The 20,436-nt window shown below is 45.0% G+C and overlaps 1 protein-coding gene across 1 annotated transcript in view; it reads right to left on the bottom strand.

Annotated features, from left to right (window-relative positions):
- The window catches only part of LOC122939473 (ATP-dependent translocase ABCB1-like), a 578,859-nt gene that overhangs the window by 507,753 nt on the left and 50,670 nt on the right, over positions 1-20,436 (bottom strand). The window lies entirely within an intron of this gene.

Genomic DNA, 20,436 nt, shown 5'->3' with positions numbered 1-20,436 from the left:
CACATTGGGTCATTCAGAATAACTTCACACACACCCGCTACTGTGTATTTCCAAGTCTAATTCTGGCACTAAACCCATACCTGTCACCCAGCGCCTAAATACTAGGCCTCAAATTTATATCCCGCTAAATCTGTCCTTAGTGCTGTAGCTGGGCGAGTTATTTAGTGTCCGTTCAAGCACATTTCTTGTTCTGGGTTGAAATACAATTCCCAATTTAGCAATTTCATAATTTAGTGGTTTCTGCTATATCAGAGCTATTTGAAATCTATCCCTAAAAGGGTATATAATATTCAAGGTGCACATTGGGTCATTCAGAATAACTTCACACACACCCGCTACTGTGTATTTCCAAGTCTAATTCTGGCACTAAACCCATACCTGTCACCCAGCGCCTAAATACTAGGCCTCAAATTTATATCCCGCTAAATCTGTCCTTAGTGCTGTAGCTGGGCGAGTTATTTAGTGTCCGTTCAAGCACATTTCTTGTTCTGGGTTGAAATACAATTCCCAATTTAGCAATTTCATAATTTAGTGGTTTCTGCTATATCAGAGCTATTTGAAATCTATCCCTAAAAGGGTATATAATATTCAAGGTGCACATTGGGTCATTCAGAATAACTTCACACACACCCGCTACTGTGTATTTCCAAGTCTAATTCTGGCACTAAACCCATACCTGTCACCCAGCGCCTAAATACTAGGCCTCAAATTTATATCCCGCTAAATCTGTCCTTAGTGCTGTAGCTGGGCGAGTTATTTAGTGTCCGTTCAAGCACATTTCTTGTTCTGGGTTGAAATACAATTCCCAATTTAGCAATTTCATAATTTAGTGGTTTCTGCTATATCAGAGCTATTTGAAATCTATCCCTAAAAGGGTATATAATATTCAAGGTGCACATTGGGTCATTCAGAATAACTTCACACACACCCGCTACTGTGTATTTCCAAGTCTAATTCTGGCACTAAACCCATACCTGTCACCCAGCGCCTAAATACTAGGCCTCAAATTTATATCCCGCTAAATCTGTCCTTAGTGCTGTAGCTGGGCGAGTTATTTAGTGTCCGTTCAAGCACATTTCTTGTTCTGGGTTGAAATACAATTCCCAATTTAGCAATTTCATAATTTAGTGGTTTCTGCTATATCAGAGCTATTTGAAATCTATCCCTAAAAGGGTATATAATATTCAAGGTGCACATTGGGTCATTCAGAATAACTTCACACACACCCGCTACTGTGTATTTCCAAGTCTAATTCTGGCACTAAACCCATACCTGTCACCCAGCGCCTAAATACTAGGCCTCAAATTTATATCCCGCTAAATCTGTCCTTAGTGCTGTAGCTGGGCGAGTTATTTAGTGTCCGTTCAAGCACATTTCTTGTTCTGGGTTGAAATACAATTCCCAATTTAGCAATTTCATAATTTAGTGGTTTCTGCTATATCAGAGCTATTTGAAATCTATCCCTAAAAGGGTATATAATATTCAAGGTGCACATTGGGTCATTCAGAATAACTTCACACACACCCGCTACTGTGTATTTCCAAGTCTAATTCTGGCACTAAACCCATACCTGTCACCCAGCGCCTAAATACTAGGCCTCAAATTTATATCCCGCTAAATCTGTCCTTAGTGCTGTAGCTGGGCGAGTTATTTAGTGTCCGTTCAAGCACATTTCTTGTTCTGGGTTGAAATACAATTCCCAATTTAGCAATTTCATAATTTAGTGGTTTCTGCTATATCAGAGCTATTTGAAATCTATCCCTAAAAGGGTATATAATATTCAAGGTGCACATTGGGTCATTCAGAATAACTTCACACACACCCGCTACTGTGTATTTCCAAGTCTAATTCTGGCACTAAACCCATACCTGTCACCCAGCGCCTAAATACTAGGCCTCAAATTTATATCCCGCTAAATCTGTCCCTAGTGCTGTAGCTGGGCGAGTTATTTAGTGTCCGTTCAAGCACATTTCTTGTTCTGGGTTGAAATACAATTCCCAATTTAGCAATTTCATAATTTAGTGGTTTCTGCTATATCAGAGCTATTTGAAATCTATCCCTAAAAGGGTATATAATATTCAAGGTGCACATTGGGTCATTCAGAATAACTTCACACACACCCGCTACTGTGTATTTCCAAGTCTAATTCTGGCACTAAACCCATACCTGTCACCCAGCGCCTAAATACTAGGCCTCAAATTTATATCCCGCTAAATCTGTCCTTAGTGCTGTAGCTGGGCGAGTTATTTAGTGTCCGTTCAAGCACATTTCTTGTTCTGGGTTGAAATACAATTCCCAATTTAGCAATTTCATAATTTAGTGGTTTCTGCTATATCAGAGCTATTTGAAATCTATCCCTAAAAGGGTATATAATATTCAAGGTGCACATTGGGTCATTCAGAATAACTTCACACACACCCGCTACTGTGTATTTCCAAGTCTAATTCTGGCACTAAACCCATACCTGTCACCCAGCGCCTAAATACTAGGCCTCAAATTTATATCCCGCTAAATCTGTCCTTAGTGCTGTAGCTGGGCGAGTTATTTAGTGTCCGTTCAAGCACATTTCTTGTTCTGGGTTGAAATACAATTCCCAATTTAGCAATTTCATAATTTAGTGGTTTCTGCTATATCAGAGCTATTTGAAATCTATCCCTAAAAGGGTATATAATATTCAAGGTGCACATTGGGTCATTCAGAATAACTTCACACACACCCGCTACTGTGTATTTCCAAGTCTAATTCTGGCACTAAACCCATACCTGTCACCCAGCGCCTAAATACTAGGCCTCAAATTTATATCCCGCTAAATCTGTCCTTAGTGCTGTAGCTGGGCGAGTTATTTAGTGTCCGTTCAAGCACATTTCTTGTTCTGGGTTGAAATACAATTCCCAATTTAGCAATTTCATAATTTAGTGGTTTCTGCTATATCAGAGCTATTTGAAATCTATCCCTAAAAGGGTATATAATATTCAAGGTGCACATTGGGTCATTCAGAATAACTTCACACACACCCGCTACTGTGTATTTCCAAGTCTAATTCTGGCACTAAACCCATACCTGTCACCCAGCGCCTAAATACTAGGCCTCAAATTTATATCCCGCTAAATCTGTCCTTAGTGCTGTAGCTGGGCGAGTTATTTAGTGTCCGTTCAAGCACATTTCTTGTTCTGGGTTGAAATACAATTCCCAATTTAGCAATTTCATAATTTAGTGGTTTCTGCTATATCAGAGCTATTTGAAATCTATCCCTAAAAGGGTATATAATATTCAAGGTGCACATTGGGTCATTCAGAATAACTTCACACACACCCGCTACTGTGTATTTCCAAGTCTAATTCTGGCACTAAACCCATACCTGTCACCCAGCGCCTAAATACTAGGCCTCAAATTTATATCCCGCTAAATCTGTCCTTAGTGCTGTAGCTGGGCGAGTTATTTAGTGTCCGTTCAAGCACATTTCTTGTTCTGGGTTGAAATACAATTCCCAATTTAGCAATTTCATAATTTAGTGGTTTCTGCTATATCAGAGCTATTTGAAATCTATCCCTAAAAGGGTATATAATATTCAAGGTGCACATTGGGTCATTCAGAATAACTTCACACACACCCGCTACTGTGTATTTCCAAGTCTAATTCTGGCACTAAACCCATACCTGTCACCCAGCGCCTAAATACTAGGCCTCAAATTTATATCCCGCTAAATCTGTCCTTAGTGCTGTAGCTGGGCGAGTTATTTAGTGTCCGTTCAAGCACATTTCTTGTTCTGGGTTGAAATACAATTCCCAATTTAGCAATTTCATAATTTAGTGGTTTCTGCTATATCAGAGCTATTTGAAATCTATCCCTAAAAGGGTATATAATATTCAAGGTGCACATTGGGTCATTCAGAATAACTTCACACACACCCGCTACTGTGTATTTCCAAGTCTAATTCTGTCACTAAACCCATACCTGTCACCCAGCGCCTAAATACTAGGCCTCAAATTTATATCCCGCTAAATCTGTCCTTAGTGCTGTAGCTGGGCGAGTTATTTAGTGTCCGTTCAAGCACATTTCTTGTTCTGGGTTGAAATACAATTCCCAATTTAGCAATTTCATAATTTAGTGGTTTCTGCTATATCAGAGCTATTTGAAATCTATCCCTAAAAGGGTATATAATATTCAAGGTGCACATTGGGTCATTCAGAATAACTTCACACACACCCGCTACTGTGTATTTCCAAGTCTAATTCTGTCACTAAACCCATACCTGTCACCCAGCGCCTAAATACTAGGCCTCAAATTTATATCCAGCTAAATCTGTCCCTAGTGCTGTAGCTGGGCGAGTTATTTAGTGTCCGTTCAAGCACATTTCTTGTTCTGGGTTGAAATACAATTCCCAATTTAGCAATTTCATAATTTAGTGGTTTCTGCTATATCAGAGCTATTTGAAATCTATCCCTAAAAGGGTATATAATATTCAAGGTGCACATAGGGTCATTCAGAATAACTTCACACACCCGCTACTGTGCATTTCCAAATCTAATTCTGTCACTAAACCCATACCTGTCACCCAGCGCCTAAATACTAGGCCTCAAATTTATATCCCGCTAAATCTCTCGTTACCGCTGTCCTGTTGTGGCTGGGAAAGTTATTTAGTGTCCGTCAAAGCACATTTTTTGTTCTGGGTTGAAATACAATTCCCAATTTAGCAATTTCATAATTTAGTCGTTTCTGCTATATCAGAGCTATTTGAAATCTATCCCTAAAAGGGTAGATCATATTGAAGGTGCACATAGGGTCATTCAGAATAACTTCACACACACGCTTCTGTGCATTTCCAAGTCTAATTCTGTCACTAAATCCATACCGGTCACCCAGCGCCTAAATACTAGGCCTCAAATTTATATCCCGCTGAATTTGAATACAATACATTGGGCCAAATAATATATTTGTTGTTGTGGTGAACCATAACAATGAGAAAAACATCTAGTAAGGGACGCGGACGTGGACATGGTCGTGGTGGTGTTAGTGGACCCTCTGGTGCTGGGAGAGGACGTGGCCGTTCTGCCACATCCACACGTCCTAGTGTACCAACTACCTCAGGTCCCAGTAGCCGCCAGAATTTACAGCGATATATGGTGGGGCCCAATGCCGTTCTAAGGATGGTAAGGCCTGAGCAGGTACAGGCATTAGTCAATTGGGTGGCCGACAGTGGATCCAGCACGTTCACATTATCTCCCACCCAGTCTTCTGCAGAAAGCGCACAGATGGCGCCTGAAAACCAACCCCATCAGTCTGTCACATCACCCCCATGCATACCAGGGAAACTGTCTCAGCCTCAAGTTATGCAGCAGTCTCTTATGCTGTTTGAAGACTCCGCTGGCAGGGTTTCCCAAGGGCATCCACCTAGCCCTTCCCCAGCGGTGAAAGACATAGAATGCACTGACGCACAACCACTTATGTTTCCTGATGATGAGGACATGGGAATACCACCTCAGCATGTCTCTGATGATGACGAAACACAGGTGCCAACTGCTGCGTCTTTCTGCAGTGTGCAGACTGAACAGGAGGTCAGGGATCAAGACTGGGTGGAAGACGATGCAGGGGACGATGAGGTCCTAGACCCCACATGGAATGAAGGTCGTGCCACTGACTTTCACAGTTCGGAGGAAGAGGCAGTGGTGAGACCGAGCCAACAGCGTAGCAAAAGAGGGAGCAGTGGGCAAAAGCAGAACACCCGCCGCCAAGAGACTCCGCCTGCTACTGACCGCCGCCATCTGGGACCGAGCACCCCAAAGGCAGCTTCAAGGAGTTCCCTGGCATGGCACTTCTTCAAACAATGTGCTGACGACAAGACCCGAGTGGTTTGCACGCTGTGCCATCAGAGCCTGAAGCGAGGCATTAACGTTCTGAACCTGAGCACAACCTGCATGACCAGGCACCTGCATGCAAAGCATGAACTGCAGTGGAGTAAACACCTTAAAACCAAGGAAGTCACTCAGGCTCCCCCTGCTACCTCTTCTGCTGCTGCCGCCTCGGCCTATTCTGCTGCTGCCGCCTCGGCCTCTTCCTCCGCCTCTGGAGGAACGTTGGCACCTGCCGCCCAGCAAACAGGGGATGTACCACCAACACCACCACCACCACCTCCGTCACCAAGCGTCTCAACCATGTCACACGCCAGCGTTCAGCTCTCCATCTCACAAACATTTGATAGAAAGCGTAAATTCCCACCTAGCCACCCTCGATCCCTGGCCCTGAATGCCAGCATTTCTAAACTACTGGCCTATGAAATGCTGTCATTTAGGCTGGTGGACACAGACAGCTTCAAACAGCTCATGTCGCTTGCTGTCCCACAGTATGTTGTTCCCAGCCGGCACTACTTCTCCAAGAGAGCCGTGCCTTCCCTGCACAACCAAGTATCCGATAAAATCAAGTGTGCACTGCGCAACGCCATCTGTGGCAAGGTCCACCTAACCACAGATACGTGGACCAGTAAGCACGGCCAGGGACGCTATATCTCCCTAACTGCACACTGGGTAAATGTAGTGGCAGCTGGGCCCCAGGCGGAGAGCTGTTTGGCGCACGTCCTTCCGCCGCCAAGGATCGCAGGGCAACATTCTTTGCCTCCTGTTGCCACCTCCTCCTTCTCGGCTTCCTCCTCCTCTTCTTCCACCTGCTCATCCAGTCAGCCACACACCTTCACCACCAACTTCAGCACAGCCCGGGGTAAACGTCAGCAGGCCATTCTGAAACTCATATGTTTGGGGGACAGGCCCCACACCGCACAGGAGTTGTGGCGGGGTATAGAACAACAGACCGACGAGTGGTTGCTGCCGGTGAGCCTCAAGCCCGGCCTGGTGGTGTGTGATAATGGGCGAAATCTCGTTGCAGCTCTGGGACTAGCCAATTTGACGCACATCCCTTGCTTGGCGCATGTGCTGAATTTGGTGGTGCAGAAGTTCATTCACAACTACCCCGACATGTCAGAGCTGCTGCATAAAGTGCGGGCCGTCTGTTCGCGCTTCCGGCGTTCACATCCTGCTGCTGCTCGCCTGTCTGCGCTACAGCGTAACTTCGGCCTTCCCGCTCACCGCCTCATATGCGACGTGCCCACCAGGTGGAACTCCACCTTGCACATGCTGGACAGACTGTGCGAGCAGCAGCAGGCCATAGTGGAGTTTCAGCTGCAGCACGCACGGGTCAGTCGCACTACAGAACAGCACCACTTCACCACCAATGACTGGGCCTCCATGCGAGACCTGTGTGCCCTGTTGCGCTGTTTCGAGTACTCCACCAACATGGCCAGTGGCGATGACACCGTTATCAGCGTTACAATACCACTTCTATGTCTCCTTGAGAAAACACTTAGGGCGATGATGGAAGAGGAGGTGGCCCAGGAGGAGGAGGAGGAGGAGGAGGAAGAGGGGTCATTTTTAGCACTTTCAGGCCAGTCTCTTCGAAGTGACTCAGAGGGAGGTTTTTGGCAACAGCAGAGGCCAGGTACAAATGTGGCCAGCCAGGGCCCACTACTGGAGGACGAGGAGGACGAGGATGAGGAGGAGGTGGAGGAGGATGAGGATGAAGCATGGTCACAGCGGGGTGGCACCCAACGCAGCTCGGGTCCATCACTGGTGCGTGGCTGGGGGGAAAGGCAGGACGATGACGATACGCCTCCCACAGAGGACAGCTTGTCCTTATCCCTGGGCAGCCTGGCACACATGAGCGACTACATGCTGCAGTGCCTGCGCAACGACAGCAGAGTTGCCCACATTTTAACCTGTGCGGACTACTGGGTTGCCACCCTGCTGGATCCACGCTACAAAGACAATGTGCCCACCTTACTTCCTGCACTGGAGCGTGATAGGAAGATGCGCGAGTACAAGCGCACGTTGGTAGACGCGCTACTGAGAGCATTCCCAAATGTCACAGGGGAACAAGTGGAAGCCCAAGGCCAAGGCAGAGGAGGAGCAAGAGGTCGCCAAGGCAGCTGTGTCACGGCCAGCTCCTCTGAGGGCAGGGTTAGCATGGCAGAGATGTGGAAAACTTTTGTCAACACGCCACAGCTAACTGCACCACCACCTGATACGCAACGTGTTAGCAGGAGGCAACATTTCACTAACATGGTGGAACAGTACGTGTGCACACCCCTCCACGTACTGACTGATGGTTCGGCCCCATTCAACTTCTGGGTCTCTAAATTGTCCACGTGGCCAGAGCTAGCCTTTTATGCCTTGGAGGTGCTGGCCTGCCCGGCAGCCAGCGTTTTGTCTGAACGTGTATTCAGCACGGCAGGGGGCGTCATTACAGACAAACGCAGCCGCCTGTCTACAGCCAATGTGGACAAGCTGACGTTCATAAAAATGAACCAGGCATGGATCCCACAGGACCTGTCCGTCCCTTGTCCAGATTAGACATTAACTACCTCCCCATAACCATATATTATTGGACTCCAGGGCACTTCCTCATTCAATCCTATTTTTATTTTCATTTTACCATTATATTGCGATGCTACCCAAAGTTGAATGAACCTCTCCTCTGCCTGTGTGCTAGGCCTAAATATATGCCAATGGACTGTTGCAGTGGTGGCTGACATGAAGCCTGATTCTCTGCTATGACATGCAGACTAATTCTCTGCTGACATGAAGCCAGATTGTCTGTTACGGGACCTCCCTCCTCTGCCTGGGTGCTGGGCCTAAATTTATGACAATGGACTGTTGCAGTGGTGGCTGACGTGAAGCCTCATTCTCTGCTATGACATGCAGACTGATTCTCTGCTGACATGAAGCCAGATTGTCTGTTACGGGACCTCTCTCCTCTGCCTGTGTGCTAGGCCTAAATATATGCCAATGGACTGTTGCAGTGGTGGCTGACGTGAAGCCTGATTCTCTGCTATGACATGCAGACTGATTCTCTGCTGACATGAAGCCAGATCCTCTGTTACGGGACCTCTCTCCTCTGCCTGTGTGTGCTGGGCCTAAATATATGCCAATGGACTGTTGCAGTGGTGGCTGACGTGAAGCCTCATTCTCTGCTATGACATGCAGACTAATTCTCTGCTGACATGAAGACAGATTCTCTGTTACGGGACCTCCCTCCTCTGCCTGGGTGCTGGGCCTAAATATATGCCAATGGACTGTTGCAGTGGTGGGTGACGTGAAGCCTCATTCTCTGCTATGACATGCAGACTAATTCTCTGCTGACATGAAGCCAGATTGTCTGTTACGGGACCTCTCTCCTCTGCCTGTGTGTGTGCTGGGCCTAAATATATGCCAATGGACTGTTGCAGTGGTGGCTGACGTGAAGCCTCATTCTCTGCTATGACATGCAGACTAATTCTCTGCTGACATGAAGACAGATTCTCTGTTACGGGACCTCTCTCCTCTGCCTGTGTGTGTGCTGGGCCTAAATATATGCCAATGGACTGTTGCAGTGGTGGCTGACGTGAAGCCTCATTCTCTGCTATGACATGCAGACTAATTCTCTGCTGACATGAAGACAGATTCTCTGTTACGGGACCTCCCTCCTCTGCCTGGGTGCTGGGCCTAAATATATGCCAATGGACTGTTGCAGTGGTGGGTGACGTGAAGCCTGATTCTCTGCTATGACATGCAGACTAATTCTCTGCTGACATGAAGACAGATTCTCTGTTACGGGACCTCTCTCCTCTGCCTGTGTGTGTGCTGGGCCTAAATATATGCCAATGGACTGTTGCAGTGGTGGCTGACGTGAAGCCTCATTCTCTGCTATGACATGCAGACTAATTCTCTGCTGACATGAAGACAGATTCTCTGTTACGGGACCTCCCTCCTCTGCCTGGGTGCTGGGCCTAAATATATGCCAATGGACTGTTGCAGTGGTGGCTGACGTGAAGCCTCATTCTCTGCTATGACATGCAGACTGATTCTCTGCTGACATGAAGCCAGATCGTCTGTTACGGGACCTCTCTGCTCTGCCTGTGTGCTAGGCCTAAATATATGCCAATGGACTGTTGCAGTGGTGGGTGACGTGAAGCCTCATTCTCTGCTATGACATGCAGACTGATTCTCTGCTGTCATGAAGCCAGATTGTCTGTTACGGGACCTCTCTGCTCTGCCTGTGTGCTAGGCCTAAATATATGCCAATGGACTGTTGCAGTGGTGGGTGACGTGAAGCCTCATTCTCTGCTATGACATGCAGACTGATTCTCTGCTGTCATGAAGCCAGATTGTCTGTTACGGGACCTCTCTGCTCTGCCTGTGTGCTAGGCCTAAATATATGCCAATGGACTGTTGCAGTGGTGGGTGACGTGAAGCCTCATTCTCTGCTATGACATGCAGACTGATTCTCTGCTGACATGAAGCCAGATTGTCTGTTACGGGACCTCTCTCCTCTGCCTGTGTGCTAGGCCTAAATATATGCCAATGGACTGTTGCAGTGGTGGCTGACGTGAAGCCTCATTCTCTGCTATGACATGCAGACTAATTCTCTGCTGACATGAAGCCAGATTGTCTCTTACGGGACCTCTCTCCTCTGCCTGGGTGCTGGGCCTAAATTTATGACAATGGACTGTTGCAGTGGTGGCTGACGTGAAGCCTGATTCTCTGCTATGACATGCAGACTGATTCTCTGCTGACATGAAGCCAGATCCTCTGTTACGGGACCTCTCTCCTCTGCCTGTGTGTGTGCTGGGCCTAAATATATGCCAATGGACTGTTGCAGTGGTGGCTGACGTGAAGCCTCATTCTCTGCTATGACATGCAGACTGATTCTCTGCTGACATGAAGCCAGATTCTCTGTTACGGGACCTCTCTCCTCTGCCTGTGTGTGTGCTGGGCCTAAATATATGCCAATGGACTGTTGCAGTGGTGGCTGACGTGAAGCCTCATTCTCTGCTATGACATGCAGACTAATTCTCTGCTGACATGAAGACAGATTCTCTGTTACGGGACCTCCCTCCTCTGCCTGGGTGCTGGGCCTAAATATATGCCAATGGACTGTTGCAGTGGTGGCTGACGTGAAGCCTCATTCTCTGCTATGACATGCAGACTAATTCTCTGCTGACATGAAGACAGATTCTCTGTTACGGGACCTCTCTCCTCTGCCTGGGTGCCGGGGCCTAAATATCTGAGAATGGACTGTTCCAGTGGTGGGTGACGGGAAGCCAGATTCTCTGCTATGGAACCTCTCTCCAATTGATTTTGGTTAATTTTTATTTATTTAATTTTTAATTTAATTCATTTCCCTATCCACATTTGTTTGCAGGGGATTTACCTACATGTTGCTGCCTTTTGCAGCCCTCTAGCTCTTTCCTGGGCTGTTTTACAGCCTTTTTAGTGCCGAAAAGTTCGGGTCCCCATTGACTTCAATGGGGTTCGGGTTCGGGACGAAGTTCGGATCGGGTTCGGATCCCGAACCCGAACATTTCCGGGATGTTCGGCCGAACTTCTCGAACCCGAACATCCAGGTGTTCGCTCAACTCTAGTTGTGTATTATAACAGAGGCTGAGACATTTAAATAAAAAGAGAAGACTGCTTTGATAAACTGTTCAGGAATCCAAAATGTGGACATCACTACCCGCATGAAGTCCCAATTCACCCTAGCAAATGCCTTCTTAGCATCTGTGCTGAGAAGGACTAGGGGACATTTGAATCTCTTCGAATGAAAAACAGCATTAAGGACTCTGGAGGTATCGTCCCTACCCTCCCTCTCCCAGACAACGCCCACCTGGTCTCCATGTATTAGATCTGATAGAAGCAGGGACAGTCGGTTGGCTAACATTTTAGATCGCAATTTTAGATCTAAATTTAGCAAAGAAATTGGTCGGTAGTTTGCGCACTGGGACCCATCCTTGCACTCTTTTGGAATTAGAGAAATGTGAGCTTTGATCATGTCTACTGACTGAGGGGCAACAGACAGGGATTTGTTACATATAGAAAGTAAATGTGGGCCCAGTGTTTTGTAGAAGGTGCGGTAATATAAGGCAGGGTAACCATCGGGGCCCAGGCATTTCCCATCAGGGAGCTATTTAATAGCTCCTCTAATATAAATGGGGTTTGTAAGGTTTGTGCTTGGAGATCTGTCAGGGTGGGCAAGATGAGAGAGCACAGGAAAGATGTTACAGTCTCAGATGTTGGAGAGGGGGCTTGAACTTTTAATTCTGTCTCTTTCAGATTATATAAGGAAGAGTAAATATTCCTAAATTGCGTAGCTATGGCAGAGGTTGTGAAGACCTCTCCACCATCAGGGACCTTTATCCTATGGATATAGTTGTGAGATTTCCTCTGTTTCATGTGCTGCATCATGAATTTAGAGGCCTTATCACCATGGACGTAATATTTGAATTTAGCTAAGGCATTGTTTAGGAGTTTTTTTAGTGCTCCATGTTGGTCGGTAAGTTCTCTGAGATGCGCTTCTAATAGTGATTGTTTATGTAGGGTTTTTAAGTATGGATCTGGGAGAGGAGTGCATATGTACGGGCACTTCTCTCCTTTTTCATATTGGTCCCCATACATATAAACTGAGGAGATGAGTTGCTCATTCAGCTGCCATCTAAAGGAGCGAGGCTCCAAATTAGGTGGTGATAATGTCAGAAACACAGGAGAATGGTCTGATAGGTGCATGTTGCCTATATTAGTTTGCTAACAGATCTGAAGGTGTTCTTTTGATATAAACAAATAATTAAGTCTTTGTAAGACCTATGAACCGTTGAGAAGAAGGTGTAGTTGTGTGTACCGTAGCAGGATTAAAGGGTCTCCAAGCATCACAAACCGACCAATTCTGTAATGTTTTCTTGATATGTTTAAGAGCTTTGGCAGAGATCGCTGATCTTTTAGACATGGAGTCCAGAGTGGGCTCCAACGTTAAAGTCACCTCCCAGCACCACCACACCTTCTTTATGTACTGCTAGTAATGGTAGTACCTCATCCATCCAGGCAACCTGATTTATATTAGGGGCACATACATTAATAAGGGTGTATATCTGATTAGAAATGGTCCCTTTGAGCAAGATGTATTTGCCCTCTGCATCCTGAATATGGGAAATATCTGTAAATGGAACACCTTTCCAGATCCCGATGCTTTCACCCCTGGAGGCCGAAGACCCGGATCCACAATGATACCATTGCAAAAATAATGAGTGAGATAAATTTGGGTATTTTTTAAATTTAAAGTGTGTCTCCTGAAGCAGGATGATCAATCAGTTCTCTTTCCTCAGATATGAGAAAATCTGACTACGTTTGGAGGGAGAATGGAATCCCTTAATATCAAATTAAGCTGTACGTAAGTTAGCCATTTTTCAAGAAAAAGAATGGATGAGGTATAGCGTTTTCAATGTCAAGCTTATTGCCAAAATGAAATGATATAATCAAACACAGTGGGGTGTCTAAACGGGTTCATCCGGTTTTTCATGTGGACCAAAGGACCAATGCAGTATCTGGCATAAACAGAAGAAAAAAGAAAAAACCATCTGAACAGAAAAGTGTATGCAAAAACAATTAGTCAAAAAATTAGTAGAGCTTATAGGCTCCAATGACATATTGGGGGTAGAAGTAATACTCTGACCTAGTACCCTAGTTTACGTATTAAGTCAAGGACCACATTATAGCTACTTAGGGTTCCCCCTCCCCAGGGCACCACATGGACCTAGCTGATAAGATCCAACTGTTCCTGTCATGAACACAGGGGTAGTAAAAGGCGACCTGAGGAGCAGGAGGTCCCTTTGGGAGGAAGGATCATGGCCCTATAAGTGTTGAAACATTGGCTCTTAAATGAACCTCAGTAGGAGGGGCTGACATATACATATATAATGCTCACTGTTATATAAGAGGGAAATCCTAAAGGTTTTTAAAGATTTATAGCTGGATACCACTTCACATTTAGAAGCCCTCATATCCCGTGAGCATAGTAGCACAGAATTGAGTCCTCTGGTAATCTTGAAGAGTAAATGATAAATTATTTCTTTACTCTTCTATTAGTGACAGTCTCCTCGGTGTTGAGGCTGCATTCCCTCTTTTTGCTCTATGGGGTTTAGGAGTGTGGGGTATTTCTCATGGAGAAACTGTGTAAATCGGGCAGTATGGTGAGATCTTGGACCATTTGCCAGTTCTCGATTTGTAATGGTGATATCTTAAGGTGGTCATATATCTTGTCAAGATCGTCAAAGGATGAGATGGTGAGATCTTGGACCATTTCCCAGTTCTCGATTTGTAATAGTGATATCTTAAGGTGGTCATATATCTTGTCAAGATCACCAAAGGATAAGATGGTGAGATGGCGTCCCCCATGCAGGAAGAAAAGAACAAAGGGGAATGTCCATCTACAGTATATAGAATCTTCTGAGAGCGTAAACAATCTGTAAACGGTTTTAGTGCTAAGTCCACCCTGGTAGATGGTTATAGCGTTGTTTTCCCACACTGAAGACTAGGCGCCTCTGGCCTTTGCAATGATAGCTTCCTTGACTGGAAAGTGTAGGAATTTACATATCACATCCTGGGGGGGCTCGTTAGGCCTAGGTTTCAGGCGGAGGGCCCTGTATGCCCTTTCTATAGTAACTTCATGTGCAGAATTGGGGTCCAGTATATTTAGGCAGATCTGAACCACAGTTTCCATGATATCACTAGGGGCAACAGATTCGTAAATTGTTCCGCCTGCCCCCGTTTCTCCTGATCCTCTATTGCTGTGTATAAAGCATTAACATGTGCTTGGCATTCAGCCATATTGAAAGATATTGCTTTCTTATGTGTTACAATTGTGGACTGTACCTCTTCAAGAGATTCCACTCTCCTGCCAATGTGGCGTACAGTACAGACCAAAAGTTTGGACACACCTTCTCATTCAAATAGTTTTCTTTATTTTCATAAAATTGTAGATTCACACAGCATACATAACAAAAAAGTGTGAAACAACTGAAAATATGTGATATTCTAGGTTCTTCAAAGTAGTCACGTTTTGCTTTGATTACTGCTTTGCACACTCTTGGCATTCTCTTGATGAGCTTCAAGAGGTAGTCACCTGAAATGGTCTTCCAACAGTCTTGAAGGAGTTCCCAGAGATGCTTAGCACTTGTTGGCCCTTTTGCCTTCACTCTGCGGTCCAGCTCACGCCAAACCATCTCGATTGGGTTCAGGTCCGGTGACTGTGGAGGCCAGGTCATCTGGCGCAGCACCCCATCACACTCCTTCATGGTCAAATAGCCTTTACACAGCCTGGAGGTGTGTTTGGGGTCATTGACCTGTTGAAAAATAAATGATGGTCCAACTAAACGCAAACCGGATGGAATAGCATGCCGCCGCAAGATGCTGTGGTAGCCATGCTGGTTCAGTATGCCTTCAATTTTGAATAAATCCCCAACAGTGTCACCAGCAAAGCACCCCCACACCATCACACCTACTCCTCCATGCTTCACGGTGGGAACCAGGCATGCAGAGTCCATCCGTTCATCTTTTCTGCGTCGCACAAAGACACGGTGGTTGAAACCAAAGATCTCAAATTTGGACTCATCAGACCAAAGCACAGATTTCCACTGGTCTAATGTCCATTCCTTGTGTTCTTTAGCCCAAACAAGTCTCTTCTGCTTGTTGTCTGTCCTTAGCAGTGGTTTCCTAGCAGATATTCTACCATAAAGGCCTGATTCACACAGTCTCCTCTTAACAGTTGTTCTAGAGATGTGTCTGCTGCTAGAACTCTGTGTGGCATTGACCTGGTCTCTAATCTGGCTTGCTGTTAACCTGCGATTTCTGAGGCTGGTGACTCGGATGAACTTATCCTCTGCAGCAGAGGTGACTCTTGGTCTTCCTTTCCTGGGGCGGTCCACATGTGAGCCAGTTTCTTTGTAGCGCTTGATGGTTTTTGTGACTGCACTTGGGGACACTTTCAAAGTTTTCCCAATTTTTTGGACTGACTGACCTTCATTTCTTAAAGTAATGATGGCCACTCGTTTTTCTTTACTTAGCTGCTTTTTTCTTGCCATAATACAAATTCTAACAGTCTATTCAGTAGGACTGTCAGCTTTGTATCCACCTGACTTCTCCACAATGCAACTAATGGTCCCAACCCCATTTATAAGGCAAGATATCCCACTTATTAAACCTGACAGGGCACACCTGTGAAGTGAAAACCATTTCAGGTGACTACCTCTTGAAGCTCATCAAGCGAATGCCAAGAGTGGGCAAAGCAGTAATCAAAGCAAAAGGTCGCTACGTTGAAGAACCTAGAATGACATATTTTCAGTTGTTTCACACTTTTTTGTTATGTATATAATTCCACAATTTTTAATTCAGAGTTTTGATGCCTTCAGTGTGAATCTACAATTTTCATAGTCATGAAAATAAAGAAAACTTTTTGAATGAGAAGGTGTGTCCAAACTTTTGATCTGTACTGTATATAAGTTTAGTTTGTAAAATACTTTATTGTAAATAAAATTGAGAATGTCATCATCTCAGACATATGAAATACATCAAATTGTGCTCACACACATTGGGACACAGAATCAGACATTTACATAGACATTTTGCAGTGATTTTATAAAGCAGTGTGTAACATCAACAACAACAAGCGACAGATAATGACTTTCTATCTTCTGCATGGCATACCCTCATAATTAATCTACTTAGGTCTTGTCGTAAAGTGGTGAGCCAAGTATATCCTATAGTGAGTGGCGGACACCAATACGATGCAAGGCTATCTTTTATTAAGGAAAACCACAGAATTTCTTCCAAGGCCCCCAAACCTTTTCAAATAGAGGGGTGTTATCAATCTCCTAGTGCGCTATTTGTTCCATCCGGTACACCTGGTCGCAGCGAGCCAGCCATTGGGGGACATTAGGCACTGTTCTTGACTTCCAGTTTGAGGCAATGAGGAGTCTCAGTGACTGGATATCACTTTTACTGTAGGCCAGTGGAGTATAGGCTCCAAACATTAGGCATTCACCGGACAGAAAACATCAAGTGATTATGTGGCTGGAGGTATATCAGACGGTCATTGGATATCAATTTTACTGCAGGATTACAAATACATGTCAAATACATATATTTAAAAGAACTAAAAATATAAAATTGGATTAAAAATATGGCTAACAAAATCCCTCCTCTTGATAAGCCCCAAATGATAATAGCTGAAATTCGATATCACGTGGTCATCACAGGTGTTGAATTCCTCCGAGGCCCCAACAATTAGGCATTCACCATACAGAAAAGATCAAGTGATTATGTAACTGAAGGCATATTAGACGGTCATTGGATATCAATTTTACTGCAGACCAGTGGACTACAGGCCGCAAAAATTATTAATTCAACGTACAGAAAAGAACAATTGATAATGTGGCTGGAGGTACATTAGGCGGTCACCGTATAACAATTTTACTGTTGGCCAAATAGATTACAGACCCCAAAAATTATGCATTCACCGTACAGAAAAGATCAAGTGATTATATGCCTGGAGGTATATTAGACTGTCATTGGATATCAATTTTACTGCAGGCCAGTACAAATACATGTGAAATACATATGTTTAAAAGAACTTAAAATATAAAATTGGATTAAAACCATGGCTAACAAACCCCCCCTCTTGAAATAAAAACAAATGGTAATAGTTGAAATTCAATTAAACGTGGTTCTCACAGGTGTTGAATTCCTCCGAGATCCATGCCTCATTCATATTTAGAAATGTGAGCTTGGCGAGTGCGCTTATTTATCACTATCCCCCCTGCTGCGCTTAACGTCCTTTCGAACAGAACACTCGACGAGGGGCAAGCCAGGGGCAAATTGTGCCAGGTCTGGTCACAGGTCAAGCCTGCACACCCAGTAGTCAAGGGGTTCCTCGCTGGAAATGCTGCATTCTGACAGCTCTCTGTGATGCTTGTAACGTGTCCGCCATTTTGTGTTTGTACCGGGGGTCTAAGTATATTGCCACCCAGTACTGGTCTTTGACCTTTATGCTTTTTATATGGGTGTCCCTCTTCAAACACTGGAGCATGAAGGCCCCCATTTGCATGAAATTGGAAGCGGTGGAGCAACCTGGCTCCTGCTCATTGCTTAGAAGAATGTCATCCTCGGTCTCCTCCCCCCATCCACGGACAACACCAGGGATCCCAGAAAAGTTTAAAGCCTGCTTTTCTTGCTCCTCCTCCTTCTCCCCCCAGGCACCATCCTCCTCTGACTCCTCTTCAGACTCCTGCTGACTTGTCTCATATAGATAAGATGCCTTTATTGTCACTGTACAATACAATGTAATACAATGTACAATACAATGAAATGTTGTTTGGAGCAATCCTAGATGCCATGGACAGAGGAACAAGAACTGACATTTAAACTAAAGCATTACACTAGAAAAAAACCTAAACATTGCACTAGATGGCATTACTATTCACAGTTCACAGCATATATATATAGTAAGTGCTTGTGAGTATATATACACACTGATTCAGACACCACTGCAGACAAAAGGTCATCATGGGTTCATGAATGCAGCAGTCACTTTCAGTCTGTGGTAGTTTCTATCCTAGGAAGGGGAAATACTCTCCGAGCATTTAGGAGACTGATTGCTTTGGGGTAAAAGCTGTTCTTCAGTCTAGTGGTGCGGGCATGTAGGGCTCTAAGACGCCTACCAGAGGGTAGGGGAGTGAAAAGGCTGTGGCCGGGGTGAGTTGGATCCCCGCAGATAATGTTTGCCCTGTTGCTGCAGCGAGCAGTGAAGATGTCATCCAGTGATGGTAACTGAGTACCAGTAATTCTGCCAGCCATTCTGATGATGCGCTTGAGGGTCTTCTTGTCCTCAGAAGAGCAGCCGGAGTACCACACTGTGATGTAGTATGTGATAACAGATTCTATGGTGCACCTGTAAAAATTGACGAGCAGCTGTTTTGGGAGTTATGCTTTGTTCAGACTCCTCAGAAAATAAAGCCTCTGAAGGCCTTTTTGGGTATTTTCTGTTGTGTTTTTTATCCATGACAGGTCCTGACTAATATAAACTCCTAAGAATCTCCCAAGTAGCCTCACCTGGGAATTCATTCAGCATTGCGACTTTCTCATCTTCCTGCTCCTGCTCCTCGACGACTTGATCAATGACACAATGCAATGCATGCTCCAGAAAGAAGGTGTAAGGTACGATTTCACTGATGGCTCCCTGGCTGCGACTGACCAGTTTGGTGATCTCATCAAATGGCCGCAGAAGTCTGCTTGCGTCGCGCATGCGCAGCCACTGGCGCGGTGGAAAAAAAAAACAAGCTCCCCAGAACCTGTCCTGCCGCAGAGTTTCTACTGGTAGTCGTTAACGGCAAGTTTCTGTTGGAGCAGCCTATCAAGCATATACAAGGTGGAGTTCGAGCGCGTCGGCAGTCGCAAATCAGACATCTAACGGGCAAGCGGTGTTGCCACTGAATGTCAGCAAGGCGAGCCATGGCTGTATAAGATCTTCTAAAATGGCCAGATATTTTAATGGTCTGCCGCAAGACGTATCATTTTGCCCTGTTTCAGCGCACTCAGCAGATTGGCACCGTTGTCGCACACCACTTTACCAACTGTAAAATTTAGCAGGGTTAGCCACTGATCGGCCTGTGACTGCAGAGCTTAAAGCAGTGCAGGACCGGTGTGGCTCTTGGCTTCCAGGCACAACAGCCGCAGTACCGCATAGAGCTGTCATTACAAAATGCAAAGCAATGGGCAGGCAGATTGATATGTAGTTTTGTGGGAAAAGATTCAGTAAAACGTGCAATTTATAAATGTAAACCTCTGCTCTCTTTATCTGCCATGTCGGTGGTCCTACTCAGTGGATGATAGTATGTTTAGTCATGCAGTTAGCAGGCAATCACAAAATGGCACCACCCACATGACGCATAAAAAATGATTCATAAAAAAAACAGAGTAGATACTCATTACAAGTTTTACTGAATCTTTTCCCAAATATCAATCTGCTCAGCTCCTCCTGCTCTATAACATGATGCATGCAGATTGTACTGTATTTTCATGGTGACAAGTTCCCTTTAAGCCCCCTAAATCAGTGTCCACTGAGATTTATTTATTTTACTTACATAGCGTTGACATATTCCACAGCGTTTAACACACATGCTGTCCCCAATAGGGCTCACAATCTAAGTTCCCTATCAGTATGTCTTTGGAGTGTGGGAGGTAACCAACGAAAACATGGTAAGAACATAAAATCTCCATGCAGATATTGTCCTTGGTCAGATTCGAACCTAGGATGCCAGTGCTGAAAGACGCCAGTGCTAACCACTGAGCCACTGTGCTGAAAGCAGGCAAAACACAATTTATTCCATGTGGTGCCACAGGCTGTAGTTCAATAAGTCATCTGAATTCCATTTACAGCGTACAATTATCAATATCGCCTCCTCTAGTTTATAATTTTTGATTAATTTCAATGCTGTGAATGTCAATATATATCCATGTCCACCATGCAACTCATGAATGTGTCAGGTTATTGGGTTATTCTTTTAAATAGTGCTAAGACTGTGGTTTCTTT

This window comes from Bufo gargarizans, chromosome 5, assembly GCF_014858855.1.
Source record: "Bufo gargarizans isolate SCDJY-AF-19 chromosome 5, ASM1485885v1, whole genome shotgun sequence".
NCBI classification, from domain to species: domain Eukaryota; kingdom Metazoa; phylum Chordata; class Amphibia; order Anura; family Bufonidae; genus Bufo; species Bufo gargarizans.
Note: the sequence above shows the minus strand (reverse complement) of the source record. Positions and strands in the feature narration are given on the sequence as shown.